Source organism: Thalassophryne amazonica, chromosome 5 (genome assembly GCF_902500255.1).
Source record: "Thalassophryne amazonica chromosome 5, fThaAma1.1, whole genome shotgun sequence".
Lineage (NCBI taxonomy): Eukaryota > Metazoa > Chordata > Actinopteri > Batrachoidiformes > Batrachoididae > Thalassophryne > Thalassophryne amazonica.
In genome coordinates, this window is record NC_047107.1 from 115,813,918 (window position 1) to 115,825,655 (window position 11,738).

Below are 11,738 nucleotides of genomic sequence, written 5' to 3' on the forward strand. Positions count from 1 at the left end.
GCTGGGACTGGTTGGGGCTGAGGGAGAGAACCAGGAAAAAGACATGCTGTGGAGGGGAGCAGAGATCGATCACTAATGATTAAATGCAGAGTGGTGCATACAGAGCAAAAAGAGAAAGAAACAGTGCATCATGGGAACCCCCCAGCAGTCTACGTCTATAGCAGCATAACTAAGGGATGGTTCAGGGTCACCTGATCCAGCCCTAACTATAAGCTTTAGCAAAAAGGAAAGTTTTAAGCCTAATCTTAAAAGTAGAGAGGGTGTCTGTCTCCCTGATCTGAATTGGGAGCTGGTTCCACAGGAAAGGAGCCTGAAAGCTGAAGGCTCTGCCTCCCATTCTACTCTTACAAACCCTAGGAACTACAAGTAAGCCTGCAGTCTGAGAGCGAAGCGCTCTATTGGGGTGATATGGTACTACGAGGTCCCTAAGATAAGATGGGACTTCATACAACATAGCTGGTCTCACTACTGTTTTGTAAACTTTCCCCTTCACTCTTGCTGATATTCTTCGGTCACAAATCACTCCTGCCACCTTTCTCCATCCACTCCACCCTGCCTGCACTCTCTTCTTCACCTCTCTACCACACTCTCCATTACTTTGAACAGTTGACCCCAAATATTTAAACTCATCTACTTTCACCACTTGTACTCCTTGTAACTGCACTATTCCACTGGGCTCCCTCTCGTTCACACACATGTACTCAGCCTTGCTTCTATTGACTTTCATTCCCCTTCTCTCCAAAGCATATCTCCACTTCTCCAGACTAGACTCAACTTTCTCTCTACTCTCACTACAGATCACAATGTCATCTGCAAACATCATAGTCCATGGGGACTCCTGTCTGATCTCATCTGACAACCTGTCCATCACCACTGCAAACAAGAAAGGACTCAGAGCTGATCCTTGGTGTAATCCCACCTCCACCTTGAATGAGTCTGTCATTCCGACTGCACATCTCACCGCTGTCACACTATTCTTGTACATGTCCTGCACTACCCTAACATACTTCTCTGCCACTCCAGACTTCCTCATACAATGCCACAACTCTTCTCTTGGCACCCTATCATAAGCTTTTTCTAAGTCCACAAACACACAATGTAACTCTTTCTGTCCTTCTCTGTACTTTTCCAACAGTATTCTCAGAGCAAACATTGCATCTGTAGTGCTCTTTCTCGGCATGAAACCATATTGCTGCTCACAGATCTTCAACTGTTTTCTAAGCCTAGCTTCTACTACTCTTTCCCATAACTTCATGCTGTGGCTGATCAGCTTTATGCCTCTGTAGTTACTGCAGCTCTGCACATCACCCTTGTTCTTGAAAATAGGAACCAGCACACTACGTCTCCACTCCTCAGGCATCCTCTCACTTTCCAAGATTTTATTAAACAATCTGGTTAGAAACTCTACTGCCATCTCTCCTACACATTTCCATGCCTCCATTGGAATGTCATCTGGACCAACTGCCTTTCCACTCTTCATCCTCTTCATAGCAGCCCTCACTTCTTCCTTATTTGAACCAAGACTGATAGACATTAAATTTTGAATTTAGTACAGAATTACCAATTGTTGGTTACCCCACATGACACGTGGTCGCACCAAATGATGAGAAACAGCGGGCAGTTTAGGCTATTCACTAATTTACAGAATTGAGGCAAATTTTTTATGAAAATCTTTTATTAAAGAATCAGCATATAACCATTTTCATTTAATTTTCATTTGACACAATAACACCATACCATTAGCATTTTCCTTACTATTTCATTAAACACATGAACATAACATTCACATTTTCCTTACTATTTCATTTAACACTTGACCATAACATTCGCATTTTCCTTACTATTTCATTTAACACTAACATAACATTAGCATCAGTGCAACGAAAAAAAAAAAAACATCACGTCAGAAATGAGTCCAGCTTTTGTTCTTTCTTCCTGCTAACAACCTCCAAGCAGCACAGTGGATTGGCTTTTTGTGCGCGCATGCGTGGGCGCGCACGTACTCGTGCGTGAGCACGTATGTGTGCGGTGTGCACAAGTATGCGCGTACGTGCACGAGTATGCAGACACACGTGCATGCATGATCACATGTGCAAGCATGCACAAGGACGTGCGTGCGTGCATGCACAAGGACGTGCGTGCGTGCATGCACATGACAGTGCAATGGTAGCAAACGTATGGAACCAAATTTGCACTCTAAATGGAACCAAGCCGCACTCTGAATGCAATGCAACACAAATGAGATGAATTAATCCATGTCATGTAACATACAAAGCACCAATCAAATGACAAGGATCCACTCAGCTGTTATATAATTATGGATGTTGACAGGAATGTGTATAACATGGTGAATTGTTTCAAGTAATATAATTTTTGATTGATCATATTGTAATTAGAAATACAAGAATAATGTGACTATAATTTAAAGTAGAAATGCTATGCTTGAAAAATGATATATACAATTTTATGATTGCCATGCATGTGTGAAATGGTTACAATACTCAGTTGGCAGAAAATATTCATTTTTATGTAAAGTAAAGCATAATGTAAAAAGTTAAATTACAATGACTTATAATGCTGTTTCCACTGAAAGTTTGATATAGGATATCATTAAACATTTTAAAAGATTTAATGACATTTTCTTGTGATGGGGTGGATTGTGAGTGATCTGGCCTCCTTGGCTAATAGCTATTGTTACCCTAAATCACATTTTAGTCATTATTTTCAAATTATCCATGAGCAGAACTTTACATAAATGTATAGTAATTGACATAAGAGAAAATGTTTGAAAAACTTCACAATGAACTGAATTATGTATATCTGTGCTGTGATCGTGTTCAACACAAGGCAAACAACATCCAAGTCATTCAGCCAGTACTTCACCTATCATCATAGCTTTGGTGTCTAATGAAAGCTAATGATTTCTAGTTGTAATACTGGTGTTTATGCTAGGTCAGGAGGCTTCAGTTTTACTGACAAACTTTTTATAAAACGTTTTGAACTTTTTTGGTCTGGGTTATGGTTGTACTGTAGGCCATACTGAGAAGTGCCATTTTACATTACAGAAATTAGATGGGTAATATATTAAAGTAGAGAAAATGTGCTTTTCAGAAATATATTGATTGATAAGGTTGATATTACATGTGTAGGTATTTAAAGAAGGTCAAACAGTGCAAAAATATGGCCCGCGAATGGCACTTGGGAGTTATTTTCAACCTTCAGATGAATATTGCACCAAAAGGTACACCAGGAATGAATTATTTTCCTGTTACCACTCAAATTCCCGTTTAGGACATAATGGAGGTTGAAAAGAAAAAAAAAAAAACAACAACAACAACAACAAATCAGGTGGCCTTTTGTTGTGGGGGTTTGTTGTGATTTGGCGCTATATAAGAAAAAAGTTGATTGATTGATTGATAGGCTATCTCAGCTCCCGGTGTATCTGTGCTGCAGTGCACAGCAGAGAAACAGAACGTAAAAAATAACAGCTAAATGTCATGGTGAACTGGGCTTGCACTGAACTCACCTTTTTCTTGGAACATTGTCATTCACTTTAGAAAATGTTCCACATAAAAAAGAAATCCACAACTGAAAACCTGAGTTTTTCGAAACATCAGTGTTAATGGGCTCAAATCGTCTGATCCATGTCTCAGCAATGACGTGGATCAGAATTACTGAATTATTGAATGACAAACCAGAATATTTCTAAACAGCAAACTCCATGCTGTGTACAGAGATTCAAATAAAATCCAGTCTTTTGTCGGATCACAAAAACAAGTTGCCCCAAACACTTCAGCAAATACATCAGCGGAAATGGCCTTCTTCTTCTTCTCCTTCTAACGATGTAGCTTCAAGGAGGATGAAGAAGAACAAAAAATGAGGGGGAAAAACACTTAAGAAATAATGCTTTTCTAACTGGAAGACCACACTTTTAAATTAAAAAGAAGGAATATAATTTACAGGAGGATTTTCTTTCACCAAAAAAATCAAATGTAGGCTTGCATCTCAGATGTACCTTCTGGCAAATTGTAGCTAAACTTTCAGGTCTTCTTTTTAAGAAAATCCTCCTCTATACCACTTCATCGTGAAGCTGTATAACTGGGGATACAAAATGCAAAACATGCACGTCACACAATTTCTTCAATCACAGCCATAGAAGCCTGTAAATTCTTCTGGGTTGCCTGGGTGTCTTGGTGGCTTTCCTCACTCTTCTCCTTCTTGCACAGTCACTCAGTTTTTGAGAACTGTCTACTCCATACAGATTTACTGTAGAAATATTTACTTCAGACGTGTTCATGTAAATACACCAACAGTCCATAGATTTAAAAAGTAAAAGTATAAAAAAGTATAAAAAGTGTATAAAAAATAAAGTTTTAAAGTATAAATATAACAATTACAAACAATATAAAAGAAAAAGCACCTTCAGAATCATTCATAACAAGTATGAATGTTCCAGAGTTAAGGTTGCAACCAATCTGATATTGGGATGGGATTCCAATACAGACATAATTCAAGTATCGGAAAATACCGATCCAACCCGCAACGTTTTCCAATATGTGAGGAGCCACTATGAATCCTCTCAACTGCTGCTGTTTCCTCTCTGCTTGTTTGTTGCCAAGCGTGAGGAGGGGAGGGTTCTGAAACGAAGCTGTTTGAGAGAGAGAGCTCTCTTCTGCAGTGTTCTACCTGTGGGTAGCGGCAAATTTCCGCCTGGCTCTCGGGTTCAAATTGTCTGTTTGTCAAGCATGGATTTTCTGAAAAATTGTTACTGAAAAGTTAGCCGCTTCAGCATTCCGAACAGAGATTCTGTCAACAACAAAAACCCATCTTTAACACGACTGGGATGCAAAGTAAACCCATACTGCAAACAAGTCCAACACCTCACCACTTAAGCCACAGGGGAGTCACTTCTGATTTTAAATGCCATTTCAAACTTAACGTTAACTCAAAATCCCACCCATAACTCCTAACACTAATCTGTAACCATATCCGTAATATAATTTTGTATTATTAATATGGCTGGATAGTCGCTTGGATATACATTTCTAGGGATGTCCCGATCTGATCACGTGATCGGAAATCTGGCCCGATCACGTGGTTTCAAACTTGATCGAAATCAGATGTTGCATCCCGATCAGGAATCTGACATAGATTTTATCCTCATTATTTTGGTCAGCGCTATTTCAAGCTCATTACTGCAGATTAATGGGCCTTTCACACATTGGAAGCATCAGAGGCGTCAAGAATCGGTCTAAAAAGCATTATTTTCAATGAGACGCGTTTCTTTTTATAGGCGTCAGAAGCGTTGCGTCAAAAGCCGAGCTAAAGCGACGCTTCTGACAGGAGCGCGCATTGCCGCTTGTCGGCAGGCTGACGCGGTCAAACTTCAACCCAATCCAACTTTCGACATGCAGAGCTGTGACGTAGCTTCGCGCTGTCCAATAGGAATGACACGTCGGGCCAAAACACGGAAGACTAGTGGCAGAAACCACTGATGTGTACAAAACAGAAACGTGTCACAGGACTGCTCATTTATAGAGCAGTTTTCTAAAGAAAAATCCCTGGAAATGTTTTTTTTGTTGTTGTTTGTTACCTCAAAATTTCTGATTACTGTTAAAAAAAAGTTTAGAACACTTGTAATTAAAATAGCTAAATCAATAAATGTTTCTTTAGAAACCTTTCATCTGTAAATTAAAACCACCTGTTATTTCAGATTAGATAATTTCTTGTTTAACATAAGGAACCTTGGACATTTATTTTTAGACAAAATAACATGGAAATTTGTACACTTTTTAAGTCTGGTAGATTATTACTTGATTGTTCAAGCTACCTCAAGGAGAAGTGCACTGTTTAAGTGATAAATAATAAAATAAAGTGATTAAAATGAAAATATTATATATTTAGCATTTGTTCATTGTTCATTCAGTTTTTTAAAGTATCAGATCGGGACTCGGTATCGGTACATACTCAAAATCAGATGACTCGGAATCGGATCTGGGCCCAAAAAAAAAACGGATCGGGACATCCCTATACATTTCTGCCCATAGCTCAGAGGCTGGTAAGAGTGCCCATTGCAAAATTTTTAAGGGATAATGTTTAGACAGCAAACCGACTTGGACAGGATTTTGAAGTACACATTTGGGAGGAGTCACATTTGAATACTTTTTTTTTTAATTGCTTTTTTTTAGTTGATGCTACGAAAAAGCTTCTAAAGAGTTTTTAAAATTGTACCAAATTTAGCTCTCTAGTGGATACATCTTCTGAGATATGGGGATGAGAGATGACCTTTCTATATTTTTCCATTCTGATGACGTTTTTCCAAAAAGAGTGCAGCATCAAATGATTTTAAAGGAATTTTGCGCTTAACTTGTAAGTCAAAAGTGAAACGACAGCGTCGAAACATCGTCATCAACCATTCATACGCATGTTTCTCTACGACTGTAGTAACTACCAGTGGTGCTCAGTTTACATTAGTGTGAAGTACACTTTTGTATATCTGTTGTGTCAGTCATTCAAAAGAAAAATGAACAAAATGCCACAATTAAACCATCAAATGACAGAGCGAGTTAAACGCAAACAATCCTCAACGTTTAGTTTAGACATTTAGTCTAACTTCAGGTTCTCACATTACTCACCACTACGACCTTAAACTACGAATAAAATTCAGCGACACCCAAAACGTCACCACAATAACCAATTACAGATATATTAAATGGGTTCTCGCGGTTGGCCAGTTAGCCAGCTTTGTTATTAGCCTGAACAGTTAGCTTACCCGGTGATGCTGCCTGGAATCAAAAGGAAACCTTGTCGTCTATTCTTTCCTCACAAGAACGTCACATTAGTGGAAAGCCAGTAATGTGGACAGTGATGTCGCAGGGCATTGCTCTGTCGTCCTCCCATTCAAACAGAACTCTCAACATCGCGTGGAAAAAGAGTCTTTCCTTTTCGGTGGATGACGCCGACACTTCGATGGTTTTTAAATCGCAGCGTCTCCCTCACGCGGTCGACGATGGGTACTGCAATGTGCATTTTCGAAAGGTTTTCGTCAATAAAGTAAAAAAAGTTAAACAATTTTTTTTAATGAGCTCAAGGTGTCCAGAGTGATCGCATTCAATAAGTTAATTCTACTTATGTAGTGAGCTTCACCATTAGTTCATGTATCATATTTTATTCTGTTGTGCATCCCAATTCTTAAAGTAGATCCTTTATGTTCCGCACTCGAATATCTGAACGTGACTTCGTTGAACAACGGTGAAAAATTGCAACATGATTAGCGTGGTGATTCTCATCCGGGATTTGAACCCGGGACCTCTCGCACCAAAGCGAGAAGCTTCGACAGCCACTGCCACAGCTCACATTTTAAAAGTGAATCTTTGCTCTGTTGAAAAAACACGTTTTTTGTTGCTGTTTGTTTATTTGTTGATTTGTTTTTAAAACTGCATAGACCAGTTTGAGTGCATTTTATTATTTTTTTTATTCCTAATAAGAACGTAGCCATGGGGGTAATCTCAGTCCGGGACATGTTCATTGTTTGCTTAGATCCCCATTAGCTGCAGCTTTGCAGCAGCTACTCTTCCTGGGGTCCAACAGATTTACAAATATAGTAAACCAAAAATAAATTCAAAAAATATATACAAATAAATGAAAATAAAAATCACAAAAAAATCATATCAAATCAAATTAATCATTGTCTATATATGTTGAAAAGGTTGACTCAGATTACTCATATACCGATAAATACTGTTTCAGAAGTTTTTTAAAGAAGCATGCATTTGCACTGAGTTTAATGTGATCCAGTAATAAGTTCCATTCTGGCACTGGTTCTAACTACAGGTAACATAAAATTTCCCACCACAGCATGTCTGGTTCTGTACGTATGATTTTCTGAACTAAAAGAAAAATTCCTAAACAAAATATAAGGTAACTTAGTGACAATAATCTTTCTAACAAAAATGATCAGCGAATATAAAAGTCTGTCTTTGACTAACAACCAGTTTAATTTTTTATGCATTGTGATGATATTTGCCCTATAACTGCATCTAAATGCCACACGAGCAGCACTATTCTGAATAATCTGTAATGTATTGATCATTTCTCCAGTAGCATTTGGCCAAACTACTGGGCAATAGTCCAAATATACTAATAATAGTGCGTTAATAGCATATTTCTGTTATGTGTCGATGCGGGTTGAGGAGCGGACCTGCGTCTGACGGAACCCAGCGCTAAAATAACCAGAAAGCGGTTCCAATAACAAAACAATTTATTTCTTTCACCCTCTGGTGCATAATAAAGTGTATAAACAAAAGATGCGTCAGTCTGGTGGAGTGAAGGCTGGCACGCTCTTCAGCGCCTAAAAGGATCGAAGCCCGGCGCTTCTGGACTCACTTTATCGCCAAACACCCCCCAGGTGGACACGACAAACTGACTCTCTGCGAAGGATAGAAGAGGTGAGGTAAGTCAGCAGTTACAAGCAATATCCTTCAAAAGGCACACACTATCAGCAACACATTCAGGTCTGTATTTAAGCTTTATGTAAATGAGCAGCTTCTCACAACAGGTGGAGGATCAGTTGTCCGCACGCCACAGCAGTGAGAAGCGAGCTGCACAATTCTCATCACAATTCAAATATACTGCGTAACAAAATACCAAGTTACTATCAACAAGTAGTCAAACAATTAATCACCTCTGATGTGTGCTGACAGCATGTGTCCCTCACCCTTCCTGCTTCACAGGCACGATGTGTCAAACCCAGGCGCGGTCCTCAGCGTCTCACAAACGAACATCACAATGTCGAGTTCCCGGCAATTCTGCTTGAATCACACATGGCTCAAATGCAGAACGCCATCCAATCATCCGCTTCACCTGAAAGTCTCCAAGGTTGCACGTGAGCACCATCCACAGGTGCTGCACACAACGTCGATGAGGGCGAAGGACTCCTCAGCCAGCACCCTCTCCACAGACAAACCAGTCTTCATACCACCTGGAGAGCAAAGAAAAGAAAAGAAAACCAAAATGTCCAGCCACACCCCCCCAACACACAACAATTTCTTTGTAGTGCAACTTAGAAACCTTGCATGTCTTCTCATAATTGATATACCCCTGCCCATTTTTACAAAAATATTATTTATATGATTTTTCCATGATAATTTTGAATCTACCACTACACCCAGCAGCTTGGTCTCATGCACTTGATTATCATATTATTAATCTTAATGTCTAATATGGGGTTTTTCATAACAACACAGCTAGATCCAATAACCATACAGTTAGTCTTTTCTGTATTTAACACTACTTATTAGATGTTACCCACTCAACTACATTATGCAATTCCATATTTAAAAGAGTTTCTGTTGTGTGGGTCGCTGAAGAGGAGGTACTACTGGCCACCACCAGAGGGCGCCCTGCCTGAAGTGTGGCCTTCAGGCACGAGAGGGCGCAGGCGCCTCCCAGGAGCAGCTTGAGGTGACAGCTGTCACTCATTATTCATCTACCACCACATCCCATAAAAGCCGGGCAGCAACTCCACCTCCCTGCCAAGAAAACTTCTTACCTTCAAGGTAAAACTCTCAGCCGTTTTTTTCTGTGCCGAACGCACGTGTTTGTCTCTGAGTTTTGCAGGAGTACTTGTTAACTACTGTCAGCTGGGAGCTGGGTTTGTGGTTAGTGGAGGAGTGACTGTTGTGTGTTGGGGGGGTGTGGCTGGACATTTTGGTGTTCTTTTCTTTTCTTTGCTCTCCAGGTGGCATGAAAACTGATTTGTCTGTGGAGAAGGTGCTGGCTGAAGAGTCCTTCACCCTCATCAACATCATGTGCAGCACCTGTGAATGGTGCTCACGTGCAGCCTTAAAGACTTTCAGCTGAAGCAGATAATTGGATGGCGTTCTGCATTTAAGTCATGTGTGATTCAAGCAGAATTGCCGGGAACTCGACCTTGTGACGTTCGTTTGTGAGACGCTGAGGACAGCGCCAGGGTTTGACACATCTTGCCTGTGAAGCAGGAAGGGTGAGGGACACATGCTGTCAGCACACATCAGAGGTGATTAATTGTTTGACTACTTGTTGATAGTAACTTGGTATTTTGTTACGCAGTATATTTGAATTGTGATGAGAATTGTGCAGCTTGCTTCTCACTGCTGTGGCGTGCGGACAACTGATCCTCCACCTGTTGTGAGAAGCTGCTCATTTGCATAAAGCTTAAAATACAGACCTGAATGTGTTGCTGATAGTGTGTGTCTTTTGAAGGATATTAGTTGTAACTGCTGACTTACCTCACCTCTTCAACTTCAATCAACTTTTTTTTTTATATAGCGCCAAATCACAACAAACAGTTGCCCCAAGGCGCTTTATATTGTAAGGCAAGGCCATACAATAATTATGAAAAACCCCAACGGTCAAAACGACCCCCTGTGAGCAAGCACTCTTCTATCCTTCGCAGAGAGTCGGTTTGTCGTGTCCACCTGGGGGGTGTTTGGCTGTAACAGTGAGTCCAGAAGCGCCGGGCTTCGATCCTTTTGGGCGCTGGAGAGCGTGCCAGCCTTCACTCCACCAGAATGACGCAGTTTTAGTTTCTACACTTTATTATGCACCAGAGGGTGAAACAAATAAATTGTTTTTGTTATTGGAACCGCTTTCTGGTTATTTTAGCGCTGGGTTCCGTCAGACGCAGGTCCGCTCCTCAACCCGCGTCGACACATAACAGTAGTTCCCGGCCATTCCATAATGGACCCAGCGGCAGAGGCGGATCCTTTTGCCGAAAAAGTTCAAGAACACTTGGAGAAAATATGGGAGCAATTACAGCTTCTCGCAAACCAAATTAAACAAACAGACGCCCGTGTTACAGAGCTTGCAGTGCAAGCCGTTCCGCTTCCTGCTGCTCCAGCTGCGGCACCATCGATACCGGTGCAGATAACTCCGTCACCCAGAGATTCGGCGTCCGAACCGATTATTTGTCATCCGGAGCCTTATGCGGGAGACGTTGAAGCCTGTGCTTCGTTTTTGATGCAATGGTCTCTGGTTTTTGCTCAGCGACCGGCTTCCTTCTCTTCTGATGGGAGCCGTGTTTCATATGTGACAAATTTGCTCCGAGGTGACGCCTTAGCTTGGGTCACAGCGCTGTGGAGTAACAACTCGCCATTGTTAGGATCCTTTAAGGATTTCTCCCGGGAGTTCCGACTGGTTGTTGACCATCCGGTGAAAACGAATACTGTTGCCCAATGGTTGCTGAATCTCAGGCAGGGGAGGCGGAGTGCGGCGGAGTATTCCGTAGACTTCCGGATTTTTTCTGCTCAGTCAGGTTGGAAAGCCGCAGTTTTACGAGGAGTGTTTGTAGATGAGTTAAATGAGTCATTAAAAGACGAGCTGGTAGTCCGTGACGAGCCAAACGATTTAGATGAGCTAATATCGTTGGTGATTCGTCTAGATGATCGGATGAAGGAGCGTGGACGTGAGAGAGGGCGGCCATCAGAGCGGGTTTTTTCGTCTTGGGGCTTTCCCCGACACAGATCTGAGCTGCCTCTTCTTCGCCCCACTGAGGCTCCTCCGACGGGACCTCTGGCTCCTCTTGCTGACGAGCCCATGCAGCTCGGACAAGCAGAGACCACTGTATTGCCCCGACATATAAGCGTCAAGAAAAATAATGGTGACGTATCTCCAGGTGTTCTGGGACAGGCAAAATAACACACACACACAAAAAAAACAACTTGTATGGGTTAATGTTTGTTTTCTTTGAATAGGGGTTA

At 41.1% G+C, this 11,738-nt stretch overlaps 1 protein-coding gene across 1 annotated transcript in view; it reads right to left on the reverse strand.

Moving 5' to 3' along the window:
- Positions 1 to 6,939, reverse strand: part of LOC117509881 (zinc transporter ZIP14-like) — a 91,035-nt gene extending 84,096 nt beyond the window's left edge. The window contains exon 1 of the mRNA XM_034169508.1: positions 6,773 to 6,939. The gene's annotated coding sequence lies outside the window, so the exon portion shown is untranslated. The remainder of the gene's footprint in view (positions 1 to 6,772) is intronic.
- Between the last annotated feature and the right edge of the window lie 4,799 nt (positions 6,940 to 11,738).